Raw genomic sequence first — 25,259 nt, forward strand, 5'->3', positions numbered from 1 at the left:
CATAGTACCTGTAGTTAAAAAAGAATTAAAATAAAAAATAAACATATACTTACCTTCTGATGGCCCCCTGTCTGCTTCCGGCAGTGCTGCTGGCTCTTGGGCCACTTGCGATGGTAAAAGGACCTTCCATGACGTCATTTAGTCATGTGACAGGTCTTACGACCGCTGACGCCGGCGGTCGCGTGACCTGTCACATGACTAAACAATGTCATGGAAGGTCCTTTTACACCACCATGAGCCGCCGAAGACACCGGACTCACCAGAGAAGGAGACCGGGGGCCATCAGAAGGTGAGTATAATGATTTTTTTTTATTTTTCACCATTTTTATTCTTTTTTTACTATTGATGCTGCATTTGCAGTCATCGTAACTTGGTCACAGTATATAAATCCATGCCGGTTGCATGGATTTATATTGTGTGACCAAGTTGTCAAGTACTTTTCCAAGTGATGCTAAAATCACTTGGAAAAGCGCTTAACAACCCGCATGCAAAATCGCTTGTACCTGGCAGGAGAAACGCATGTAAAATCCGCATGCATTTTTTCTGCCAGGGAGATGCAGAAACACTCAGGAAAAATCCAGAGCATTTCTGCATCATGGGTACATAGCCTTAAAGTGATGGCAAGGCCTGGATGGGCATTCGATGTACATCACAACGTCCATTGTGGCCTAGCCGAACTGGAAGCACAGGTGACCAATGAAAAGGAGATGTAGCGCCCCGAGGACTCGGTCGCTACAGAGGTATTGCACCTCATCCAGAGGTGTGATATCCCACTCCCGGGTAAGGATGGAGTATGGATCAAGGCTCAGTAGGCTGCATACAGCACACACACCCCATTTCCGAGGGACAGCTCAACGGTGCTCCCACTAGACAGAAGTGCAGGCACGACAGCATCTGTCCCTGGCTGGAGTGGGGAGGGGGGTGGAATTCCCAGTGCTGTAGGGGCAGGTAGGGGTTGGTTCCTGAGCATAGGAGGGAGCCCATTGGTTGCTAGTCACCTGGGCTCATGGTCAGAGGGAGTTATAAAAGGTGGGCACCATCTTAGCTCTGGGAGAAAGGAGAAGAAGTTCAGTCTGAGAGAGGAAGTGACAGAGCAGGGCCTCTGTGGAGCTCTGCTCCGGAGGCGGGCCTAGCCTGTGAGGACACAGCCAGCAGAAAAGACAGGAATGGAAAGGAAAGGGAACAAGACCAGAACAGAAGTAACAAGTGAAACAGAAAGGCTCAGGAACGAGAAGGAAGAGAGAACCCTAAGGACCCAGGAGACTGCGGGTGACGGGTTGGCAGAACAGGGTACCGGATCTCAGATTGGTGGAAGCAAATCATCTTCAGCCAAGAACCGGAGGTCGTGACCAGCCCTTGGTGCGACCCCTCGCTACACCTTGCTAGGAAGGCATACCATATAGGGTCAGGGACGTGGGCACGTAGCCCTCCCGAGAGAAGGCCCGCGGGAGCTGGACATAAGCTTGGTCACTGGTGGGGCACGAGCCGGAGGAAGGACGGAAAGGAGCTTTGAGACATACTCCAGAAAGACCTGGGAGTTGACCAAGTCCCCTGCCTGGTGGACGCAGCATGGCTCGGGTGGTCACTGCTTCGCGAGAGTGACCTGGAGAATACAAACTGTGAGTAAAGGACATTGGATTGCAACACGTTGTCTGTGACTTCTTGCTCCTCCGGCACTATTGGTATTGGGACTATCTGCACCATCACTCCCATCACCCACGTTAACTGCCCTGAGGCTGTACTCCTCCCGTGGGGAGTCATCCCATTCTTAGCTGCACACATAACACCGGCCTCAGCGGTCTGCCTTGCAGCGGCGGTCCCCACTGACCGCAATCCACGGGTGGCGTAGTCGGACAATTATAACACTATTAAGACTGCCACTGAATTGACCACCCTGGGCACGGACCGGGTCAACGCCACGGAGACTACAACCCCCAGCGATCCGGCTCCGGGTATTCCCCGCACAACACAAGCCCAGGGGGCGCGTCAGAGACCTAAGAAGCAAGTGGAGGACTGCTGGAGATCTAAGACAAGTGAGAGGCTCGGAGGGTTTAAAACAAATAAATATATGGACAAATGTAGTAACATTTCTTTCCAGCTAGCACGTTGGGTTGTTAAGTTCCCTTAGTCTAATAATCATCCTGGAGGCTAGTAAAATAATCTCTCATAGACGAGTTGGGGTATAAAGTGGTTCTGTGTCGAGCAGATTCTTTTTGACGAGATCCAAATTTTCATTCTTGCCTATAGAATGAAATGCAAAATTAATAAAGCCATCATGTTATTCAATTTAAATTAAACACATTTAGGTAGACCATATAAATGACAAGCTTTCGGCTTATATGTTTTATGAAACACAACCCCAGAAATATATAAAGAGATAAAAGTACAAACATAACATAATATTTTATACACTGATATACTGCAGATTGAAGACAGGTACTATGAAGACTAAATCCCATAGAATTAACATTATGCACGTTCTGTTAGCTTTTCGGATTGCCAGAACCAATGTTTATTTGGTGAAATACTTCCCATTGCAGACCTTCTTAATAAATAAACAGATATAATTTACTTATGGCGTAGACAACTGGTTCATTATAATGTTCCCAAAATCAAGCTAATCCCTGATCTAACAGGGTGGAGCAAACAATTTTAGAATACTCATGATACAGTGAAACCTACAAAAGACAAAAAATATATATCTCATACCCTACTATCATTATATATAAATGTAAAGCAAAGTTGCATGTTAAATATAGGGTACTTAGTGAACTATTTTTGATAAAAAAAAGTATACAAGCCGTCCCATCAGCGGCAAGGTGACCCTAAATTGGGACGGTACCTACACTGTCTATATTAAAAACCTTACTGTATATCAAAGTTGAAGTAATGCATATAAAAGGGTAGACAAATAGGACCGGGTCCCAACTTCAGACCACCTAGGCCCGTGGTAAGCTACACATATACTAACCAGCTCAACAAAGGGGATGCCACACCCTTAATTTGCACAGAATGCAAACAAGACAAAAAAACAAGCAATGTGAACTGAGGTCTAAGATGGAACACATGCAAGAAATAGGAGCATGTTCACACTAGCAAAAAGAAGCAAAACCTACAAAAGACAAAAAATATATATCTCATACCCTACTATCATTATATATAAATGTAAAGCAAAGTTGCATATTAAATATAGGGTACTTAGTGAACTATTTTTGATCAAAAAAAGTATACAAGCCGTCCCACCAGCGGCAAGGTGACCCTAAATTGGGACGGTACCTACACTGTCTATATTAAAAACCTTACTGTATATCAAAGTTGAAGTAATGCATATAAAAGGGTAGACAAATAGGACCGGGTCCCAACTTCAGACCACCTAGGCCCGTGGTAAGCTACACATATACTAACCAGCTCAACAAAGGGGATGCCACACCCTTAATTTGCACAGAATGCAAACAAGACAAAAAACCAAGCAATGTGAACTGAGGTCTAAGATGGAACACATGCAAGAAATAGGAGCATGTTCACACTAGCAAAAAGAAGCAAAACCTACAAAAGACAAAAAATATATATCTCATACCCTACTATCATTATATATAAATGTAAAGCAAAGTTGCATATTAAATATAGGGTACTTAGTGAACTATTTTTGATCAAAAAAAGTATACAAGCCGTCCCACCAGCGGCAAGGTGACCCTAAATTGGGACGGTACCTACACTGTCTATATTAAAAACCTTACTGTATATCAAAGTTGAAGTAATGCATATAAAAGGGTAGACAAATAGGACCGGGTCCCAACTTCAGACCACCTAGGCCCGTGGTAAGCTACACATATACTACCCAGCTCAACAAAGGGGATGCCACACCCTTAATTTGCACAGAATGCAAACAAGACAAAAAAACAAGCAATGTGAACTGAGGTCTAAGATGGAACACATGCAAGAAATAGGAGCATGTTCACACTAGCAAAAAGAAGCAAAACCTACAAAAGACAAAAAATATATATCTCATACCCTACTATCATTATATATAAATGTAAAGCAAAGTTGCATATTAAATATAGGGTACTTAGTGAACTATTTTTGATCAAAAAAAGTATACAAGCTGTCCCACCAGCGGCAAGGTGACCCTAAATTGGGACGGTACCTACACTGTCTATATTAAAAACCTTACTGTATATCAAAGTTGAAGTAATGCATATAAAAGGGTAGACAAATAGGACCGGGTCCCAACTTCAGACCACCTAGGCCCGTGGTAAGCTACACATACACTACTCACTACACCGATCCCGACAACGATACGACCTGGCAGGGATCGTTGCTGCATCGGTATGTGGTCGCTGGTGAGATGTCAAACAGTCAGATCTTCCCAGCGACGCAGCAACGATACGGCGACCCGTAGCGACCTGTAAAACAATGTCGGCGGTCATTGGGACCCTGTCACATAGCAGCTACTGTGACGATGCAGATCTCGATGAGGGACGTACTGTGTGACGCTGTAGTCACACAGGCGTGCATTTGCCTTGCCTTTTCCGCGCCCCCTCAGCTCCAATTGGTGGTCGCTACTGCGTTCTGATTGGGCGGCCTTGCCTTAGAAGAAGGCAACCCAGTAGCGCTTCCATCCTTTGTTCCTGACCGCGTGCTGGTTTGCAGATCGTAGTAGAGTTCTCCGGGCTTCGACTCCACATCGATTTATCTATTATTCAACGGTTCTTCTGACACCTATATGTTGCCTTCTTTTAAGGCAAGGCCGCCAATCACAACGCAGTAGCGACCACCAATCGGAGCTGAGGGGGCGCGGAAAAGGCAACGCAAATGCACGCCTATGTGTCACAGTTTTGAGTCGCTAACGAGGTCGTTGGTAAGGAGTCAAACACACCGATGCATGCTACCCAGCGGGATTTCAGCGATCAAAAAAATGGTCCAGGCCATTCCGACACGATCATCGATCTCACAGCAGGGGCCTGGTCGTGGCTACGTGTCAAACGTAGCGAGATCGCTGCTGAGGTCGCTGTTGCGTCACAGAACTTGTGACTCAGTAGCGATCTCGCTAGCGATCTCGCTTAGTGTGACTGGGGCTTTACTTCCTTTGTCAGCTTCCAATACAGGAGCTGACAGACAGAAGTAAGCTCCAGTACATGGACCCTTTGCAATCAATTTGGAAGTGAAAGTTAGCCCTTTTACCTCTTGGGCCCCTGTATCTCTGCACAGGTTATACTAATGGTATGTCCCATCCTGTCACCATACTCTGGCCTTGCTATTGCATCACCACTCTAAAAACTTTGTATTTTTGGTCCCAACAACTTTAGGAGACCCTCTTTGCAGCCATTTTTCAGGCACACTCACCTGTTCCAGCTTCCAGCCCACATATACCTTTAACATAAACAATACTGCTCTGGCTCCAGGCTTTTTACCCCTTAACAATGAACATGTCTATGCCCATCAGTTACATAGATCAATGCAGATTCTCTAGACACCTCATTTATTCTAACCACACTATTTGTGCTTGGTGCCAGTTCACTTCTTATAGGCACCTACTTTTGTCCCATCTTATCAGAATTATGGAGTAATATCCCCATGACACAACACACACACCTGTCAGACTCTTCATGGACCTATGCTAACGCTTGGAAACTTCCATCTCTGCTGTTACCTTAGCCGGTTCACCAAACGTCAGCCCTCAAGGTAGACAACAACGCAGAACACCTAAACATAGAAGATATTATGTACACCTTACATGATATTTTATACCATTTCTTACTCTACTTATACTACCAAGCAACTTCAAAACAATGCAATAAAATAGAAAAAGATACATACATATAGATATAAAATTAACGCACATCTGTCACCAATCTTCTCAAAGCAAACTGTATACACTACTTTATAGATATCTGAGATCTGATGAGACTGATATAGTTACTAGAGATGAATGGATCAATCTGAGGAGGATTGAGGAAGAGACAAATTTACTGAAATCCACGGTTTCACAAGGGGTCCTTTCTCCCTCCTGTAGAGTGTAAGCTGTTATGATCAATGTGGTCCTCTCTCTCCTGTAGAATGTAAGCTCTAATGATCAATGTGGTCCTCTCTCTCCTATAGAGTGTAAGCTCTTATGGTCGATGTAGTCCTCTCTCCTGTAGAGTGTAAGATCTTATGGTCGATGTTGTCCTCTCTCTCCTGTAGAGTGTAACCTCTTTTGGTCGATTGTGGTCCTCTCTCTCCTGTAGAGTGTAAGCTCTTATGGTCGATGTGGTCCTCTCTCTCCTGTAGAGTGTAAGCTCTTATGGTCGATGTGGTCCTCTCTCTCCTGTAGAGTGTAAGCTCTTATGGTCGATGTGGTTCTCTCTCTCTTGGAGAGTGTAAGCTCTAATGATCAATGAGGGTCATCTATTTCAGCTGTAAAGTGTAAGATTTTATGATTAGTCTAGTATTGAGATCGCGCAAATCAAATTTTAGGAGAAATTTTTTTATGATCTGCAACAACTACTAAGGAAAGAAAGGGGAAAGCTATCCCTACAGTAAGACTAAGCTGAATCCCTACGATGTAGCGGGCTGCCTGTTCCTAGCGAACAGACACGCCTTAGTCCTCGGCTAGTCTGAAGGAAGACCTAAAGCATAAAGGGGAGGGGTCCCTAAAAGAACTAAGGACTGGAACAAAAATGGGACACCTCCTAAACAGAGAAGTTGTTGCAGAACACAAAAAGATAAACTGACAAAAAGGTACTAGAGGTCCCAGAAGGACCAAGTGAAGTGAAAGGCACAGAAGCACCTGGCTAGCAAAACAGTCAAACAACACTAAAGTCCAGCACAGCCAAAAGGGCGTAGCTGGAATATAAAGGCAGATGGTCACGTGACCGCAAAACACAAGATGGAAAAAACAAACAGGAGAGTTCTAACAAAATTAGCTGAATTCAAATCTCAAAAGATCTGCTCATCTCTAATAGTTACTAGTGTTGAGCGAACATGCTCGACACTGCTCGGTACTCGCCCGAGCATCACGCTACTCGGGATGTTCGGCGAGCACCGAGCATTTCCGGGTTACTCGGGCGGGAGCTCGGGTCTCCGCCCTGCATGTTTGGCGCTCTTTACAGAGCCAATGAACATGCAGGGATTGCCAGCCAGTCACTGTAATGCCGCAGCCATGTTGTTTGTGGGCATTACAGTGATTGGCTGGCCGCACAGCGTCACCTCGAGTATTTAAAACCGGGCGCCACCATCTTGGACACAGTCGCTCCGGATCAGACAGTGTAGGGACAGCGCTGCTGATTTAGGGAGAGATATATCCTGCAAAATAGTTAGTGTAGGGTCTGTAAAGGCTGCCAGAACAAACAAACAGTCCTTCTCAGGACTAATATCCATCCCAGGTATATCAGGCAGGCAGGCAGGCAGGCTGTATAGGAGACGCAGTGGTTATACCAGCAAACGCTGCATTACAGTCCTGTGTGCTGCTCCTGTTGCTGAAATTGCTGGACTTAGCTCCAGGTCCCGAGGGCCAGGAAAAATCCTTTTTTTAATCTAAATCCTCTTTTTTTTTTCCTCCTTCACAATGTACAAATACCCATCTTATTAACCTTTTGGTGTCCCCCCCCCCCAAAAAAAAAAGTGTGCCTCTGATTTTTCAGACACAAATATATCTGTTGAAAATAGTCTGGTGTAGGCCCGAGAAATACAAGTGTGGTTTTGCAATTCCACGGTACAAACCTCTGTATTATCCACTTTTGGGCCATTTGTATCTAAAAAAAAGAGTTTGAGTGTGTCGCTCTCTGTTCAGACGCAAATATATATATATATTTTAAAAAGCCTGGTATACACCAGTAAATTATTACTGTGGTTTTGATGTTCCACGGTAAAACATCTCTATTATCCTGTTTTTGGCATTTTTTGCTGTATAAAAATAATAATAGTGTCTCCCTGATTTTTCAGACACAAATATATCTGTTGAAAATAGTCTGGTGTAGGCCAGAGAGACAGAAGTGTGCTTTTGCTGTTCCACGGTAAAAAATCTCTATTATCCTGCTTTTTGCATTTTTTGCTGTAAAAAAAAAAAATAGTGTCTCCCTGATTTTTCAGACACAAATATATCTGTTGAAAATAGTGTGGTGTAGGCCCGAGAAATACAAGTGTGGTTTTGCAGTTCCACGGTACAAACCTCTGTATTATCCACTTTTGAGCCATTTGTATCTAAAAAAAAACAGTTTGAGTGTGTCGCTCACTGTTCAGCCGCAAATATATATATATTTTAAAAAGCCTGGTATACACCAGTAAATTATAACTGTGGTTTTGCTGTTCCACGGTAAAAAATCTCTATTATTCAGGTTTTGGTAGTTTTTTCCGTAAAGAAAAACAGTAGTGTCTCCTGACTGTTGTGACACAAAAATATATCTGTTGAAAATAGTCTTGTGAAGGCCCGACATCCCAGTGTGGTTTCGCAGTTCCACGGGTCAAATCGCTGTACTATCCAGTTTTGGGCCTTTGGTATCTAAAAAAAAAGCAGTTTGAGTGTGTCACTCACTGTTCAGCCGCAAATATCTCTATTTAAAAAAGTGTGGTATACCCCAGTAAGCAATAACTGTGGTTTTCCTCTTCCACGGTTCTAATCTACTCTTTATTACCCTTTTTCCATCGATAGTGCAAGTGTAAGCTATTTTACTTCATTTACAATGGGCAAGGCGCGTGGCAAGGGACGTGGAAGTGAACGTTCTGGTGATGGTTCGTGCAGAGGACGGGGCCATGGCCAAGGTGAAAATGTGCCACAACCAACAGCCACATCTTCTCGCTCCCACTTCTTGACCGAATTACTAGGGAAGGACAGAACAACACCAGTATTGAGAACTGATCAGTGTGAACAGGTTATTAATTGGATAGCAGACAATACTTCCAGTTACCTGGGCACCACCACCTTCGGTCTGTCTTCCACACGGTTAACTCTTAGTAGCCGTGAGTCTCGACCGCATACTCCTCCTCACCCTGATGCTCCTTCCTCCCACCATGCCGAGTGTCGTCAGACAGCAAGTGATCCCACACTTGGACACTCTGAAGAGCTGTTCACTGGTCCATTTCCATATTTGGGCCCCTCGCCTGATACGCTTGAAGTGGTGGAAGAGGAGATCCCAAGTTGCGATGCCCAAATATTTGAACAGCCACGGCCACAGGAAGTCGACGTTGGCAATCTGTCACAAGAGGTGGACGATGACGAGACACAATTGCCAGGAAGTGAGGAGGAGGATCGTGGTGCGCAAGTGGAAGAGGAGGAGGTGGTGGATGATCTAGTAACTGACCCAACGTGGAAGGAGGACATGCAGAGTGAGGCCAGCAGCACACAGGGGGAGGGAGGCAGAGTACCCCAACAGGCAGGAAGAAGCAGTGTGGTGGCCGCAGACAGAAGGCAGGCAACCGTTCCCCGTAACACCAACACGAGAGACGTTGCCAGTACAAGCGGTAGGTTTTCCAGAGTCTGGAATTTTTTTAAAGACTCTGCTGATAACCCCAAAAAGGCCATATGTTCCACCTGCCATGCCAGCATCAGCAGGGGTGACAAAACTACCAGCCTGGCCACCACCAGCATGATCAGGCACATGGCAGCAAAGCACCCGACTTTGTGGGGCGAAACCCAGGGTCCACGACCAGTGTCAGCGGGTGTCACCACTGCTTCTTCCACTGTTGTGCGTGCAATAGAACCCCCTGTTGTGTGTGCAAGGCAATCCCCTGTCCATACTGCATGTAAAGATGCCCCATCTTCTCAGTCTTCACTTGTTATGGCAGTTTCTCAAGAAACAGCATCAACGTCCATGTCCACGTCCCACCGCAGCGTTCAATTGTCCATATCCCAGACCTTTGAACGAAAGCGGAAATTCGCTGCTAACGCCCCACAGGCCACAGTCCTAAATTCGCACATTTCACAACTGCTTGCATTGGAAATGCTGCCTTTTAGGCTGGTGGAGACGGAATCCTTCCGCAATCTTATGGCGGTGGCCATCCCTCGGTACTCGGTCCCCAGCTGACACTATTTTGCCCGGTGTGCCATCCCCGCACTACACAAGCACGTGTCCCAAAGCATCTGCTGTGCCCTCAACAACGCAGTTACTGGGAGAGTCCACCTGACAACGGACCCGTGGACAAGTGCTTGTGGCCAGGGACGGTACATCTCTCTGACGGCACACTGGGTAAACATAGTGGAAGCTGGGACCCAGTCGGACCTTGGGACGGAACACATCCTCCCCACACCGAGGATTGCGGGCCCTATGTCAGTCAGAGTTGCCCCCACAGTGTACAGCTCCTGTGCATCCTCCTCCTCCTCATGTTCAGCCTCCATCTCAGATATCACCACATCAGTTACAAGCTGGAAGCATTGCAGTACTGCCTCCGCCAAGCGGCGACAGGCTGTGCTGAAACTCATAAGCTTATGTGATAAACCTTACACTGCTTGTGAGTTGTGGGCAGCTGTGAAAGAGCAGGCAGATCTGTGGCTGAGACCGCTGAACCTACATCCCGGCATGGTCGTGTGTGACAATGGCCGTAACCTGGTGGCGGCTCTGAGGCGAGGTGAGATCACACACGTACCATGCCTGGCTCATGTGCTTAACCTCGTGGTTCAGTGGTTTCTTAAATCGTACCCCGAGTTGCCAGATCTGCTCGTGAAAGTACGCCGCCTGTCAGCTCATTTTCGCAAGTCGGCTACAGCTTCCGCCGCCCTTGCTGTGTTGCAGCAGCGTTTGCAGCTTCCGGCACACCGACTGGTGTGTGATGTCCCCACACGTTGGAACTCTACCCTCCACATGTTGCAAAGGATTTGTGAGCAGAAGAGAGCAGTTGTGGAGTACCAGCTGCAACAAGGCCGTCGATATTCAGGTCAGACTCCACACATAAGACCTCAGGAGTGGACCTGGATGTCTGACATATGTACCATCCTGACAAACTTTGAGGAAGCCACCAAGATGGTGAGTGGCGATGACGCCATCATTAGTGTCAGCATCCCACTTGTCTGTCTTTTGCAACGCTCTCTGCAGAGAATTAAAGAGGAGGCATTGTAGCCAGAGTATGATGAGATGGATCAAGAAGCCGTAGCGGGCGATTACACACAGCCCAGCCTCATCTCATCCCAACGTGCATTGGGGGACAATGACGGAGAGGAGGAGGAGGAGGAGGAGGAAGAACAGGAGCTGCTATCATGCGTTGTAGACGGTAGTACCTGTACAAGTGTCATACCATCGGTTCAGCGTGGGTGGCCTGAGGACAGGGGGGAGGAGGAAGAGGAGGAGGAGGAGGAGAGCATGGTCAGTCGTCATCTTGGTGAGGACATGGAAATCTTGCCCGTTACCTGTCTGGCACGCATGGCTGACTTTATGTTACGCTGCCTTAACCGTGACCCTCGCGTTGTCAAAATGTTGGGTGACAGTCATTACTGGTTGGTGACACTTGTAGACCCCCGCTACAAGGAGAACTTTCATTCTCTTATTCCTGAGGTGGAGAGGTCTACAAAAATGGGGCAATACCAGAAGGCCCTTGCTGCAGAACTCTTAAAAAAATTCCCATCTGAACACGCTAGTGGCAGAGGTCACAGTTCGTTGCCCAACCAAGGCGTACAGGCGAGAGAGATGCAACTCCAATCCAGCAGAGGCAGGGGAACACTGTCAACGTTCTGGGACAGTTTTCTGACACCCGCCCAGCTTACAGGCCCTGAGGAGCGAGGTACTCTCACAAGGAGTGGAAAGTTTCAAAAGATGGTGAGGGAGTACCTTGCCGATCGTACCAGCGTCCTCCGTGATTCCTCTGTGCCTTTTAATTATTGGGTATCCAAGCTGGACACTTGGAATGAACTCACTCTGTACGCCTTGGAGGTCCTGGCCTGCCCTGCCGCTAGCGTGTTATCGGAGCGTGTTTTTAGTGCCGCTGGCGGAATTATAACTGATAAGCGCACTCGCCTGTCAACTGACAATGCTGACAAGCTGACCCTTATCAAAATGAACAAGGGCTGGATTGGGCCAGACTTCTCATCACCACCAAATGACAGCAGAGTAACATAAAGTCAAATCCACTGTGTTATTTCGGGAGGTGTATTCACATGCACCGCTTCACACCTACACATGGGTATACGCTTCCTCCTTTTGGCTGTTTAATCTTCTTCTCCTTATCCTCAGCTTCCACCACCACTATACCACCAGGGTGCCAGCATTGCAAGTTCCTCCGTCCTAATTTTTGGCAGCTTTTGCTGGGAAAGCATAAGCAAATACTATGGGAGACCCACTCCCCAATAATTGGACTTATGTTTGTAATATGCTGTACTGCATGGCTCTTGTAAGGGGCATTGCAGGTTGCTCTGTCCTAATTTTTGGCAGCTTTTGCTGGGAAAGCATAAGCAAATACCATGGGACACCCACTCCCCAATAATGGGACTTATGTTTGTAATATGCTGTACTGCATGGCTCTTGTAAGGGGCATTACAAGTTGCTCCGTCCTAATTTTTTGCAGCTTTTGCTGGGAAAGCATAAGCAAATACTATGGGAGACCCACTCCCCAATAATGGGACTTATGTTTGTAATATGCTGTACTGCATGGCTCTTGTAAGGGGCATTGCAAGTTGCTCCGTCCTAATTTTTGGCAGCTTTTGCTGGGAAAGCATAAGCAAATACCATGGGACACCCACTCCCCAATAATGGGACTTATGTTTGTAATATGCTGTACTGCATGGCTCTTGTAAGGGGCATTGCAAGTTGCTCCGTCCTAATTTTTGGCAGCTTTTGCTGGGAAAGCATAAGCAAATACCATGGGACACCCACTCCCCAATAATGGGACTTATGTTTGTAATATGCTGTACTGCATGGCTCTTGTAAGGGGCATTACAAGTTGCTCCGTCCTAATTTTTTGCAGCTTTTGCTGGGAAAGCATAAGCAAATACTATGGGAGACCCACTCCCCAATAATGGGACTTATGTTTGTAATATGCTGTACTGCATGGCTCTTGTAAGGGGCATTGCAAGTTGCTCCGTCCTAATTTTTGGCAGCTTTTGCTGGGAAAGCATAAGCAAATACCATGGGACACCCACTCCCCAATAATGGGACTTATGTTTGTAATATGCTGTACTGCATGGCTCTTGTAAGGGGCATTGCAAGTTGCTCCGTCCTAATTTTTGGCAGCTTTTGCTTGCAAGGCATAAGCAAATACTATGGGACACCCACTCCCCAATAATGGGACTTATGTTTGTAATATGCTGTACTGCATGTGACGCGCCCCCTGGGCCGTGTGTACACATGTGTGGGATACCCAGTGCCGGGTCTCTGGGGTCTGTAGTCTCCGTGGCGGTGACCCGGTCCCGTGGCTCAGGCTGGTCAAACCAGTGGCAATCTTTCTTAGGTTTTGAGGTTAATTGTCCGACTGCGCCACCCGTGGATTGCGGTCAGGGAGTACCACCGCTGCGAGGCCGACCGCTGAGGCTGGTGTTGTGTGCGCAGCATAAAATGGGATAACTCCCCTCGGGAGGAGTATAGCCTCAGGGCAGTGAGTGTGGATGATGGGGGTGATGGTGCACGAGCGCAGCAGGAATGACTCAGAGTCTTTGCAGTGCAGTTCAGGGTCTTTACTGATGATTATAAGGTAGACCCTCCCGGGAGTACTGGCTAGCATAAGAGGCCTGGTCAGTCTGTGAGCAAGCAGGAGTTCCCCTGGCCAGGTGGAGTTGTAGGCCTCCCCGTCTGTCTGCACTCTTCCTGGCTACCTTGCTGTAAGCGGGTAGAAGTAGCCCACGTCCCTGAGTGTACCGTGTAGTGCTCACCCGTATGGCTGGTGACTTGGGGCCTTCTGTTAGCCTCCGCTCCACGACGGCGGTGCTGGTCCCTTGCTTGTGACTGAGCCTCCGGGCTTCTATGACCAGAGGACCTGAAATCCCCTGCCGGCTGGTTTCTGCTGCTGGATATATAAGTCCTCACAGCTTCGGACTCCTGTGTCCGGTTCCTATTGTCTTCTGCCAGGGCGAGCTCTGCTCAGCTTCCAGCCCCTCGTCTTTAGCTCCTAGCTCCTACAGAGCTCCTTGCTGTTACTTTCCCTTGCTCTCACTCTGACTCTGACTGTTCTCTGACTCACTCAACCCCACCCCAGATCCAGTTTATAAGGGCAGAATTCTCCCCTCCCAGGACTGGGGCAGGAGGATGTTGCATGTTTAAGGGATCCTGACCAGGAAACCTCCCACTTGCTCTCCGACGTAATCTCTATTACTGTGGTGACCAGACCCCTGGGGTGCCACACATGGCTCTTGTAAGGGGCATTGCTGTACCTCATAATTTTTGGAAAGCCTTCCATTCACTGCTTAGGCCAACATTGCACAGGAGACCCAGTTGCTATAAATGGAAAAAAGGTTTAGTTAATGCACTCTGACCTCCATGTCATTTCCAAGGGGCATTGGAGTGCCTCGAAATTTTTGGTAGGCACTGCACTCACTGTATGCCCTATAACTGTGTAGCCGAACCGCTCCTTTTGTTACAGAAACATATCCTACAAGACATATCTGGTTGACTGGCCTGATATTGATGTGAATGGTCCCTGTTCCTCCTGCTCTTTCTCCTTTGCCACTACCTCATCCATCATTTATCACCTGAAGCTTTGTTTTAACGGGAGTCATAGAACTTGGATAGTAGCAGGAAAACATCCAGCTATCCTCGGAGGAGGTAGGATATGCGCCAAAACGATGACCTCCTCAGGCCTAGCCGCTACTACATACATGCGCTTGTGACGCGCCCCCTGGGCCATATTCTTTAGGGGAATACCCGGAGCCGGATCAGATGGGAGTTGTAGTCTTCCGAGTGGCTGTGACCCGGTCCGTGCCCAGGGTGTCAAGCTCAGAGTATGTGGCAGTCCTACAGATGTTATAAAGTTCTTAATGTCGACTACGCCACCCGTTGTATTGCGGTCACTATGGCCGCCGCTGCAGCAGGGTCCGCTGAGGCTGATGGTGTTGGTGCAGCTTTTGGTAGTATAACCCCCAACGGGTGGGGTATAGCCTCAGGGGGTCAGGTGCAGAGGATGGGGGTTGTGGTGGTGCAGCATAGATGTTAAGTGAAGACAGAGTCGGGTTGTGCAGTTTAGGGTATTTACTCACTGCTGATGTTCCGGTCACTCCAGCTTCAAGTGACCACCCGAGCCGTGCTGCGTCCACCAGGTCCTGGATTCAGCAAATCCCCAAACAAGTCCGGAGCGTGACCCTGAGCTCTCCTTCTGTCCTTTCCTCTGGCCGTCCCCACTAGTGATCCACCTAGGTCCAGCTCCCTCGGGCCTTCTGTTGGGAGACCCTTGGCCTTGGGTTCCCTGACCCTCCACGTGGTTTGCCTTCGGGGTGGATGTGGTGGGTGGCCGTGGCAGACGCTGCCCACGGCCTCCGGTCTCTGGCTAGGGTGTGCTTTTGCCCCCACCAGTTTGGGATCCGGTACCCTATTGCCGACTCTTCACCCGGGGATTGAATTTGGGTTCTCAGAGTCCTCTCTTTGTCCCCTCTGGGTCTTTCCTTCTCTGCTCCACTCTCTCTCTGCAGGCTCATCTGGACCTCTGCTTCTTACTCTGACAGACTGACCCTGATCTTTGATGGTGCCCACCTTATATACTCCCTCTATGTGTGAGCTCAGGTGACCAGCACCCAATGAGCTCCTATCTTTACCCAGGCTGCTCCCCCTATCTGCCCCTACACTACTTGGGATGTACCACCCCCCTCCCACTCCAGCCAGGAACAGACTCGGTCGTACCTGCACATTTCTAAGTGGGAGTACCGTTGGTCTGTTCCTCGGAAATGGGATGTGTGTAGTGCATGCAGCCTACCGAGCTCAGGTCCACACTCCATCCTTACCCGGGAGTGGAATATCACACCTCTGGCTTGAGGTGTAATACCCCTGTAGCAGCCGAATCCTCAGGGTGCTACATTCCCCCCTGGTAAATCACAGCACGTCCTCGGGCTGTAAGATATGAAACACCAAAACATACATTTTTTTTTCCATAAACATATAAAACATCATATAAAACATTATATATATATATATCAAATAAACTTTTCGTATAAATAACATTCTCGTCGCCTCTGGCTCCTCCCTCCGGTCACTGTGCAACGCGTGACCGGGTAAAGTGCGACAGTCTTTTCTTGAAAAATGGTTTTCCTATAAAACCGGTAGGGGGCGCTTTAGGACGCGCAACTATCTACAAGGGATGGTGGCCGCTCTCAGTCCCCGGCCAGGCACTAGGGAGGAATGACCGCTCAGTCCTCGGTCAGTGGGATTTAAGGGTTAAACGGGTAAACAGTTCACACTTGCTGGTCCCAACGGGGACTATAATAGCAGCAGTAACAGTTCACTGTGCCCCGACGGGCAACTATATACAGCTTCTGCTTCGCTGTACTTAACGACGACGTCCTCCTGCTCTTTCTTTATGGTTTCCTTTAGCTTCAGATCCGTCCGGGTCCTCTTGTTCTTCCTCCTCACACCGCAGCTCTTCCTCCGTCAGGCGATGCACATGGAGGGCGTAGGGTCCTTTGGCACACTTGTGCCGGGTAAAGGTGACCTCGTCCCCGAGGTAAAGGTCACGACCTCTGTGTCCCTCCGGTAGGTGGGATTCAACGTCTCTCCTGGTTACGAAGACGTCGCCTGGGGTGCGGTGGTCTCGGATGAAGCCCCACCCATGCTGCATGTTAAACTTGATCACAGTCCCGGTGGTGCGGGGACTGTGCGCTGCACGGGGGTCTCTCCTGGCCCGGCTCTTCTGCTCCGCGCTCCTTATCTGGGCTTGTTGTTCCCGGACCCGCCTCTCTCTCCGCTCCCTCTCAAAGACCTCGAGTTGTTGGCGGCAGCACTCAGCACGCTCCGCTGCAGCTGCCCGAGTCTCCTGAGTGAACCCCATGAGATCTTCTCCGGTGGGGTCCCACTCAAATTGGGCCTCTTCTAGCGGGGGCGAGATCCTCTTTACGGGCTTTGGAGCCGGGATCAGGGGTGCACACATGGCCCCTGCCTTCCTCTGCCGTTCCAGTTCATGATATTCCTGGGGCCAGATGAAAGGCTGCCCATCCGGGCACGTGTGTTGGGTAAACTGGTCCTCTCCCAGATGCGGCACCCTTGGTCTTATGGGCGCAGTGGTGTTAGCGCCCGGGTTGCCCGGGCCTTGCGGCCAGGCCTGGGGTATCTGGAAGGTGAAGGGCACCGTAAGGACGGCGGCACCCTGGGCTACTTGGCCCTGCGACCAGGCCAGGGGCTCCGCGGAGGTAGGGGGCGCTGTTGGTATTGCGGCGCCCGGGGGTACTAGGCCTTGCGACCAGGCTGGTGGTACTTCCTGCTTGGTCACGCTCGGGGTCGAGGCGTGTGACGTCACAGGGGTCGCGGCTCCCGTTTGAGGCCTAGTCTGCGGCGGTGACGTTGCAGCGACGGGCACGGCAGGGGATACTTCGGGCTCTGCGACGGGGAGCTGGGGCAGGCACGCGGTTTCCCGGTTTGGGGTAGAGACGTCCCCTTTACCTGCCTCCTTTCGTTCGGCTCCCTTCTCGGCGCCGTCTCCGGCCTTCAGTCCTCCTGCGCCATCCTCAGAGGCGGTCTGTCTCCTCGTCTCGGGTGGCGTGCTCCGCTGACGGGTCTCGGTCTGCTGGGCCATCTCACGGCTCCACTCCGCCAACGTCTCTCGCTGCACCCGGGCCATCCTCCTTGCGAGGCCCTCCAGAGCGGTCTGCGCACACTCCCGGTCTCGGGGGAGCTGTGCTAGGACCTCCACTAGGCCTAGTGGGGTCGTTGCTTCCAGCAGGCTCCTGACCAACGGGTCGGTGCTGCTCTGCTCTCCTTCTGTTGTCTCCAGCAGGCTCCTGGCCAGCGGGCCGGTGCTGCTCTGCTCTCCCTCCTCTGTTTCTAGCAGGCTCCTGGCCAACGGGCCGGTGCTGCTCTGCTTTCTCGCCATCTCCGGGTAAGCTCCTCCGATACTCTTCTCCAGGCTTCTTGCCTCCGGGTGCGCTCGCTCCAGACTGCTCCAAGCGACACCCATCTTTGCTCTCTTCTTCTCAGTCCTCCCACTTCGAGGGCGGTCCCGGGGCCACTTGGTGATTGTCAGCTCCAGGGGCAGTTCTTTCACGCTGACAGACACCTCTAGCATCACAGTCTCTGTTGGTGGGGGCGGTTTCCACTTTTGGCGCCATTTTCGGTCCTGGCCCACGATGGGAGGTGGCCTCTTGCCACCCTCTGGCACGCCCATAATGGCGTCCGCTCTTCCAAGGCGGGAAACCTTTGGAAATGGCGGGAATCGTCTCCCAGTGGCGGGAAACTCTGCAGATGGCGGGAAAAAGCTGTTAATGGCGGACAACCGGCGGGAATCGATCTGTGATGGAGTCCGATGGCGGGGACCCTCCGGAACCGGCAGGAGACTTCTTTTTGAGGTAAACTTGTTCTTTTCTTCAGGCACGCAGTACCCGGTTGTTGTGGGCACGTAATCCTGCCGACTACGCCAAAGTTGACGCGCCCCCTGGGCCATATTCTTTAGGGGAATACCCGGAGCCGGATCAGATGGGAGTTGTAGTCTTCCGAGTGGCTGTGACCCGGTCCGTGCCCAGGGTGTCAAGCTCAGAGTATGTGGCAGTCCTACAGATGTTATAAAGTTCTTAATGTCGACTACGCCACCCGTTGTATTGCGGTCACTATGGCCGCCGCTGCAGCAGGGTCCGCTGAGGCTGATGGTGTTGGTGCAGCTTTTGGTAGTATAACCCCCAACGGGTGGGGTATAGCCTCAGGGGGTCAGGTGCAGAGGATGGTGGTTGTGGTGGTGCAGCATAGATGTTAAGTGAAGACAGAGTCGGGTTGTGCAGTTTAGGGTATTTACTCACTGCTGATGTTCCGGTCACTCCAGCTTCAAGTGACCACCCGAGCCGTGCTGCGTCCACCAGGTCCTGGATTCAGCAAATCCCCAAACAAGTCCGGAGCGTGACCCTGAGCTCTCCTTCTGTCCTTTCCTCTGGCCGTCCCCACTAGTGATCCACCTAGGTCCAGCTCCCTCGGGCCTTCTGTTGGGAGACCCTTGGCCTTGGGTTCCCTGACCCTCCACGTGGTTTGCCTTCGGGGTGGATGTGGTGGGTGGCCGTGGCAGACGCTGCCCACGGCCTCCGGTCTCTGGCTAGGGTGTGCTTTTGCCCCCACCAGTTTGGGATCCGGTACCCTATTGCCGACTCTTCACCCGGGGATTGAATTTGGGTTCTCAGAGTCCTCTCTTTGTCCCCTCTGGGTCTTTCCTTCTCTGCTCCACTCTCTCTCTGCAGGCTCATCTGGACCTCTGCTTCTTACTCTGACAGACTGACCCTGATCTTTGATGGTGCCCACCTTATATACTCCCTCTATGTGTGAGCTCAGGTGACCAGCACCCAATGAGCTCCTATCTTTACCCAGGCTGCTCCCCCTATCTGCCCCTACACTACTTGGGATGTACCACCCCCCTCCCACTCCAGCCAGGAACAGACTCGGTCGTACCTGCACATTTCTAAGTGGGAGTACCGTTGGTCTGTTCCTCGGAAATGGGATGTGTGTAGTGCATGCAGCCTACCGAGCTCAGGTCCACACTCCATCCTTACCCGGGAGTGGAATATCACACCTCTGGCTTGAGGTGTAATACCCCTGTAGCAGCCGAATCCTCAGGGTGCTACACTTGCATTACAACAAAACAAAATGCTAACTTCTATCATCCTCATCATGCTCCTCACCTTGGCACTCTCAACTCCCCTGATGGAGAAGCCAGGGCCCACCGGAGGAGTCTGATAGTCTGGTGGGCTCGGCCAATGCTGCCCTAAAGCAGGCCAGGCTAAGAAAAGTGTGGGAAAGGTTACCGGTACAAATAGGGGTGGCTGGGGACCGAGTATGTGTGTCACCCTGACCTGGATGCCACAAGTGTAATTAAAGCTGTGTCTGAGAGCAAGGGGGAGGTTCTCTGGTCAGGGAAACATTAGCATGCAATGCCTCCTGTCTCAGGCCGGTAGGGGGAGCTGGCTGCCCCTATAAAAGCTGGTACTGAGGGCAGGGTTAGAGAGAACTGGATTGCCTGTCTCAGCACTGAGACGTGTCCCAGAGTGGAGCAGGGACAGAAAGTTGATTGCACCTAAGAGGAAGTGTGGCAGGAGGAGAGCCACCAGCCAGAGACGAGAGGCGAAGAGAGCCTGTCTTGGCAGAGAAAAGACTTATTTTTACCAGACTTTGGTGACTGAGGCTGGAAGAATTCCACATCCCCCAGCAGAGAACCAGTCCACAAGGGACTGTACATTCCTTGGCCTAAGAAGCCTGGAGACCCTGCCACGACCGAAGGGACCAGTAAAGCCGTACAAGGCTGGGAGCAGAAAAGAACCCACGTCGCAGGCCATACAAGCGAGAAAGCACGGAAAAATCGGAACCGTGGGCTGTTACCCTATCAGGAGGAGATAGTCAGAAGGAGCGCAGAAAGCACGGTAGGCCTACACCCTCACCCTGACCAGGGCCAATTTCCCCGTTACTCTCAGACATCCAGGTCCCCTCCTAGCCGGGACTGTTTGTGGGTCAGTTTACCTGTTTTAGTAAAGACCCTGGACTGCAACCTGTTGTCTGTGTGCTCCTTGCTCCTCCAGCACTATCAGCACTGGGACTCTCACTACCATCACTCCCACCATCCACTATACTGCCCTGGGGCCGCACTCTTCCCGTGGGGAGTCACACTACCCTAGCTGCACACCTCATCAGCCCCAGCGGTCTGCATGCAGCAGCGGTTCTTAATAACCGCAATCCACGGGTGGCGTAGTCGGACATAAACATCAGCACATAACGGACTACCACTGGCCTGACCACCCTGAGCCACGGAACCGGGTTGCCACTACTACTCCCACCGTTTCCCTATTGCCCGGATCCGAGTGCCCCACGGCCCAGGGGGCGAGTCATATGGACACCCGGCCACCCCATGGAGGCTGGGGAGCAAGCGGGGACACCCGGCCACCAGGCGGCTGGGGACTGAGTATGGATACCAGGCCGCCGACACAGCCATGGCGTGGTGGCCAGATTCTGCCTCCACATGCCTAAAAGGCCCAATTTAAAGTGCAAGCAAGCAGTATGGTATTGCAGCCTGGGGGTGGGTGGGTGGCAGGCTGCATACTTGCGCTTGCATTGCAAGGAATGAGAGAGGTACAATTGAACACTGCCCTGGGACAAGGACTTGAATGGGAATTGTTGCAAGTCTGCAACGACAGGTGCAAGGTGGGAGGCATCTTCGCATGTACCATGAACAGGGGTTTGGCATGCACACACTACAGCGGAATAGGCTCTCCTTCCCACTAAATGCACTGGGGAGGGCACAGGTAATGTTTTGGTATACGCGCTTAATCTTATGTATAAGGCACACCAGGACAAATAGGGGCGGCTGGGGACTGAGTATGGATACCTCGCTGCCGAAGCAGCCATGAGGTAGTGGCCAGCTTCGGCCTCCTCTAAACTAAAAGGCCCCATTTCAAGTGCAAGCTAGCAGTATGGAATTGCAGTCTGGGGGGTGGGTGGGTGGCAGGCTGCACACTTACACTTGCATTAAAAGAAAACATAGCAGATGCTAACTTCTGTCATCATCATCATGCTCCTCACCTTGGCACTCTCAACTCCACCGATGGAGAAGTCAGGGCCCACCGGAGGAGTCTGGTTCTCTGGTGGGCTCGTCCAATGCTGCCTAAAGCAGGCCGGGCTAAGAAAAGTGTGTGGGGGGATGTTCCAAGGAGAAATGGGGGCAGCTGGGGACCGTTTATGGACACCCGACTGCCCCCAGGCGGCTGGGGACCATGTGGACACTCGGCCCCGGGGCGGCTGGGGACTGAGTATGGACACCCGGCCGCCGGGTGGCTGGGGACTGAGTATGGATTCCAGGCCGCCAACACAGCCATGGCGTGGTGGCCAGATTCTGCCTCCACATGCCTAAAAGGCCCAATTTCAAGTTCAAGCAAGCAAGCAGTATGGTATTGCAGCCTGGGGGTGGGTGGGTGGCAGGCTGCATACTTGCGCTTGTATTGCAAGGAATGGGGGAGGTACAATTGAACACTGCCCTGGGACTAGAACTTGCATGGGGATAGTTGCAAGTCTGCATCTTCTGATGCGGCAAGGATCACTTATGATGGGCACACTTTTAGACAGTGACCTGGGAGTCAGAGATGCTTCCAGGGGTCTTCCCCATGCTGTTCCCATGTCTTTTCAGCACTTTATTCATGTGTCACACAGCACATGGCCAGATAAGGTTGTAAAATGTTAAAATGACATTTCCCGGTGAATGCATTTGTCATAGTTGAAAGCAATACAAAAGTGCAAAAACGCATAAAAAATGCTACTTGTGAACATAGCCGAAGGTGTGGAGGAGTATTTTTGTTTTTGGTCATTTATTTTAACTTATACACAAGTCTTTTCCCTGGAAAGGATGTTCCTTAACATATTTCACAGGAAAAAAGTTTCACTTTCGTTTTTGAACGTTTTATTGTGAGCCCGTAAAAGTGACTTAATACCTCTGACCACGTTGTTAACAGCAGTGACCTGGGGGTCAGAAATGCTTCCTGGGGCGATTCCCATGCTGTCCCCATGTCATTTGAGCACTGTCACTATCGTTTTGGGCACTTGTTAGGCTTTTAAAAGACTGCCGGGGGTGCCACCGCAAAAATGCTCGAGTCTCCCATAGACAAACATTGGGCTCGTTGCTCGGGTCGAGCACCCGAGTATCACGGTGAGCTCGGCCCGAGCTTCGAGCACCCGAGCATTTTAGTGCTCGCTCAACACTAATAGTTACCGTTAAAGATCCAAGTCAGAATGGCTGTATATACTGATAGAAAACATTTGTTGTAATTATCAGGTAAGAAAACTTTCAAAAAGTATTATACAACCATTTTGTAATATATTTTCAAAGCAAGTACACCAGCTGTAACAGGTAACCAGTTGTACCTGGAACAAGTTATCTAATAACGTATACTGTTCAGTTCAAGATTTCTCCCAAATATCCCCCATCCTCTGGAATTCTGTGTCCCAACACGTCCGATTAGCCTCCACATTTGGATCCTTCAGACGGAACCTGACAACCCATCTCTTCAAGAAAGCTTACAACCTGGCATGACCTTCCTTGCTGCTGTATCACCACCATAGCTGCTGCAACCCCCCATCTACCGTCTCCTCCCCCATCATCCTGTAAACTGTAAGCCCACAAGGGCAGGGTCCTCTTCCCTCTGTACCAGTCTGTCATTGTTAGTTTGATACTGTAAGTGATATCTCTATGTTGTAATACATGGAATCAATGGCGCTATGTAAATAAATAATAATAATAATAATAATAATCTGAAATTGGGTGATAGATACCCTTTATGTTTTGGTGATCTTTACCTGCTTTACAAGCATGGCACAGAAAGTTAGAATCAACCTCAGTCTGGTGTGAGGTCGAATGCAAAATGATGGGATGTGATATCATATGATTTTTTTGCACAACATTTTTTTTAACAGAATATTCTAGAAAAATGTATCTTCTATTCTATAAAATATATATAATAGAAGGACAATTCCACTTGTCCCTTGGCATCTTCAGACTGCAACAGTACAGCTTCCTCACAGGATTTAGATGTTATGAGAAACATGAAGTTGGCATCAATTCTATTTGCTATCAACTAAATACATAATAAATGTTTAGAAAGCTACACCCAGGCATAAACCTTAGTTTATTGGAAGCTTTTTTACATATTTACTTCTTATGTCAATACTTCTGAAACCTCTTATAAATTTCCATTCTGCTCAATCTCAGCTACAAAGCTACAATCAATAGTTAGAAGAAGGTTCTGATTCTGAACAACCATTTACAGGTAAAACAATATCCTTACGGTTTGATAATATAGTTTTCTTTAAAAAAAATATATAAAGAAAATCTTATTAAAAATGTAAAGCTAACTTGATTTAAAAAAATAGTATACAGATTTATATATTGGACTCTTGAGGACTGACAGTACTGGAAATGTGGACCATGTTAAGTCCAACTTTGCAACTGCATTTTTAATGTCTCAAGTTGAAGTAAAATTAAACATTGTAATAAATCCTATTTTCTTTCTACGTCTCCTCTGTAGACTAAGCATCTACATGATGACAGACAAAGCAGATTGTGTTTCTGCAGGATCATGCGTTCTTCCTTGTTGCCAACTGTTTAACTATACATTTAATATGTTAGAAGTAGAAGACAGAAGCAATAGGACTACAAGATCAGACTACATTTTGTTTGCTGTCTGCTACTGTGGAGATGCATAATCTGCAGAGAAATGGCAGAAACAAAACAACAGAAAAAGGTTTAAAGAATTACTCCCATTAATATTTTTTTTGATTAAATGTGTATATGTGCATGTAATGTTGTGTTAATATACTCACCTACCGCTTCGGGATCCAGTGCCGTTCTGCTCCTCTCCTCAGTGACGTCACCGCTCTGCAGACTCTCCAGGTCATGCTGCGCTCTGTGTGACCGAGAAGTGACTTTACAATGTAAGCCTACTGAGTGTCAGAACAAGGCACCACTGGATTACATTGTAAAAGAGACTTACGGCTCACGCATAGAGCATAGAGTGAGCTGGATATTCACAATTGCAGTAACATCACTGATAAGAGGAGCAGAACAGCACTGGATCCCGGAGAGAGCAGCGGCAGGTGAGGATATTAACACATACACTACATTACATGCACATATACACACATGTAATGAATATGAAATTTAACGGGAGTGCTTCTTTAATTAATGGGAATCCGTCACCAGGTTTTTCCTGTTATCTGAGAGCAGCATGAAGAGAGGGAAGAAACTCTGATTACAGTGGTGTGTCACTTACTAGGCTGTGTTTTGCGGTTTCAATACAATCAGTATTCTATCAACAGGAGATTATAACTACAAGACAACTGGCCTCATGCCTCTTAGTCCAGCCACACCCCCAGCACTGATTAGCAGCTCTCTGTCACTATACAGTGTACACTTAATGCTACTAATTAGTTGTGTGGACAGGGTTACAAAGAGCTCAACATCTCAGCCCTGCTAAATGCAACAGAGAAAACTGTGATTCTATTACAATTGCTGCGCCCAGTAAACTAAATGACACAGCTGGAATCAGGGTCTCGGTTCCTACATCATGCTGCTGTCAGAATACAAAGCAAAACCTATTCCCTTTTAAAGGAATCTGTCACCAGTTTTTACTATCCCATTTGAGAACAGCATGTTTTAGTGACAGAGACCCTGATTCAAGCAATGTGTCACTTATTGGGCTGCCTGCTGTCATTTTGATA

At 49.1% G+C, this 25,259-nt stretch overlaps 1 protein-coding gene and 1 long non-coding RNA gene across 2 annotated transcripts in view; one reads left to right on the forward strand and one right to left on the reverse strand.

The window, feature by feature from the left end:
• Positions 1-1,597: 1,597 nt before the first annotated feature.
• On the reverse strand, positions 1,598-24,506 carry LOC141272790 (uncharacterized). Its single transcript, XR_012322029.1, has 3 exons — positions 24,363-24,506; positions 5,593-5,703; positions 1,598-2,241 (listed from the first exon to the last, which is right to left on the reverse strand). It is a non-coding gene; the product is annotated as an uncharacterized lncRNA (long non-coding RNA).
• LOC141272789 (BPI fold-containing family B member 2-like) overlaps positions 23,659-25,259 on the forward strand; it is a 34,739-nt gene continuing 33,138 nt past the window's right edge. Inside the window, exon 1 of the mRNA XM_073683856.1 lies at positions 23,659-23,809. The gene's annotated coding sequence lies outside the window, so the exon portion shown is untranslated. The remainder of the gene's footprint in view (positions 23,810-25,259) is intronic.

The sequence above is a fragment of the Phyllobates terribilis genome, unplaced genomic scaffold (genome assembly GCF_046119375.1).
Source record: "Phyllobates terribilis strain yellow unplaced genomic scaffold, ASM4611937v1 Scaffold_5__5_contigs__length_657084704, whole genome shotgun sequence".
NCBI classification, from domain to species: domain Eukaryota; kingdom Metazoa; phylum Chordata; class Amphibia; order Anura; family Dendrobatidae; genus Phyllobates; species Phyllobates terribilis.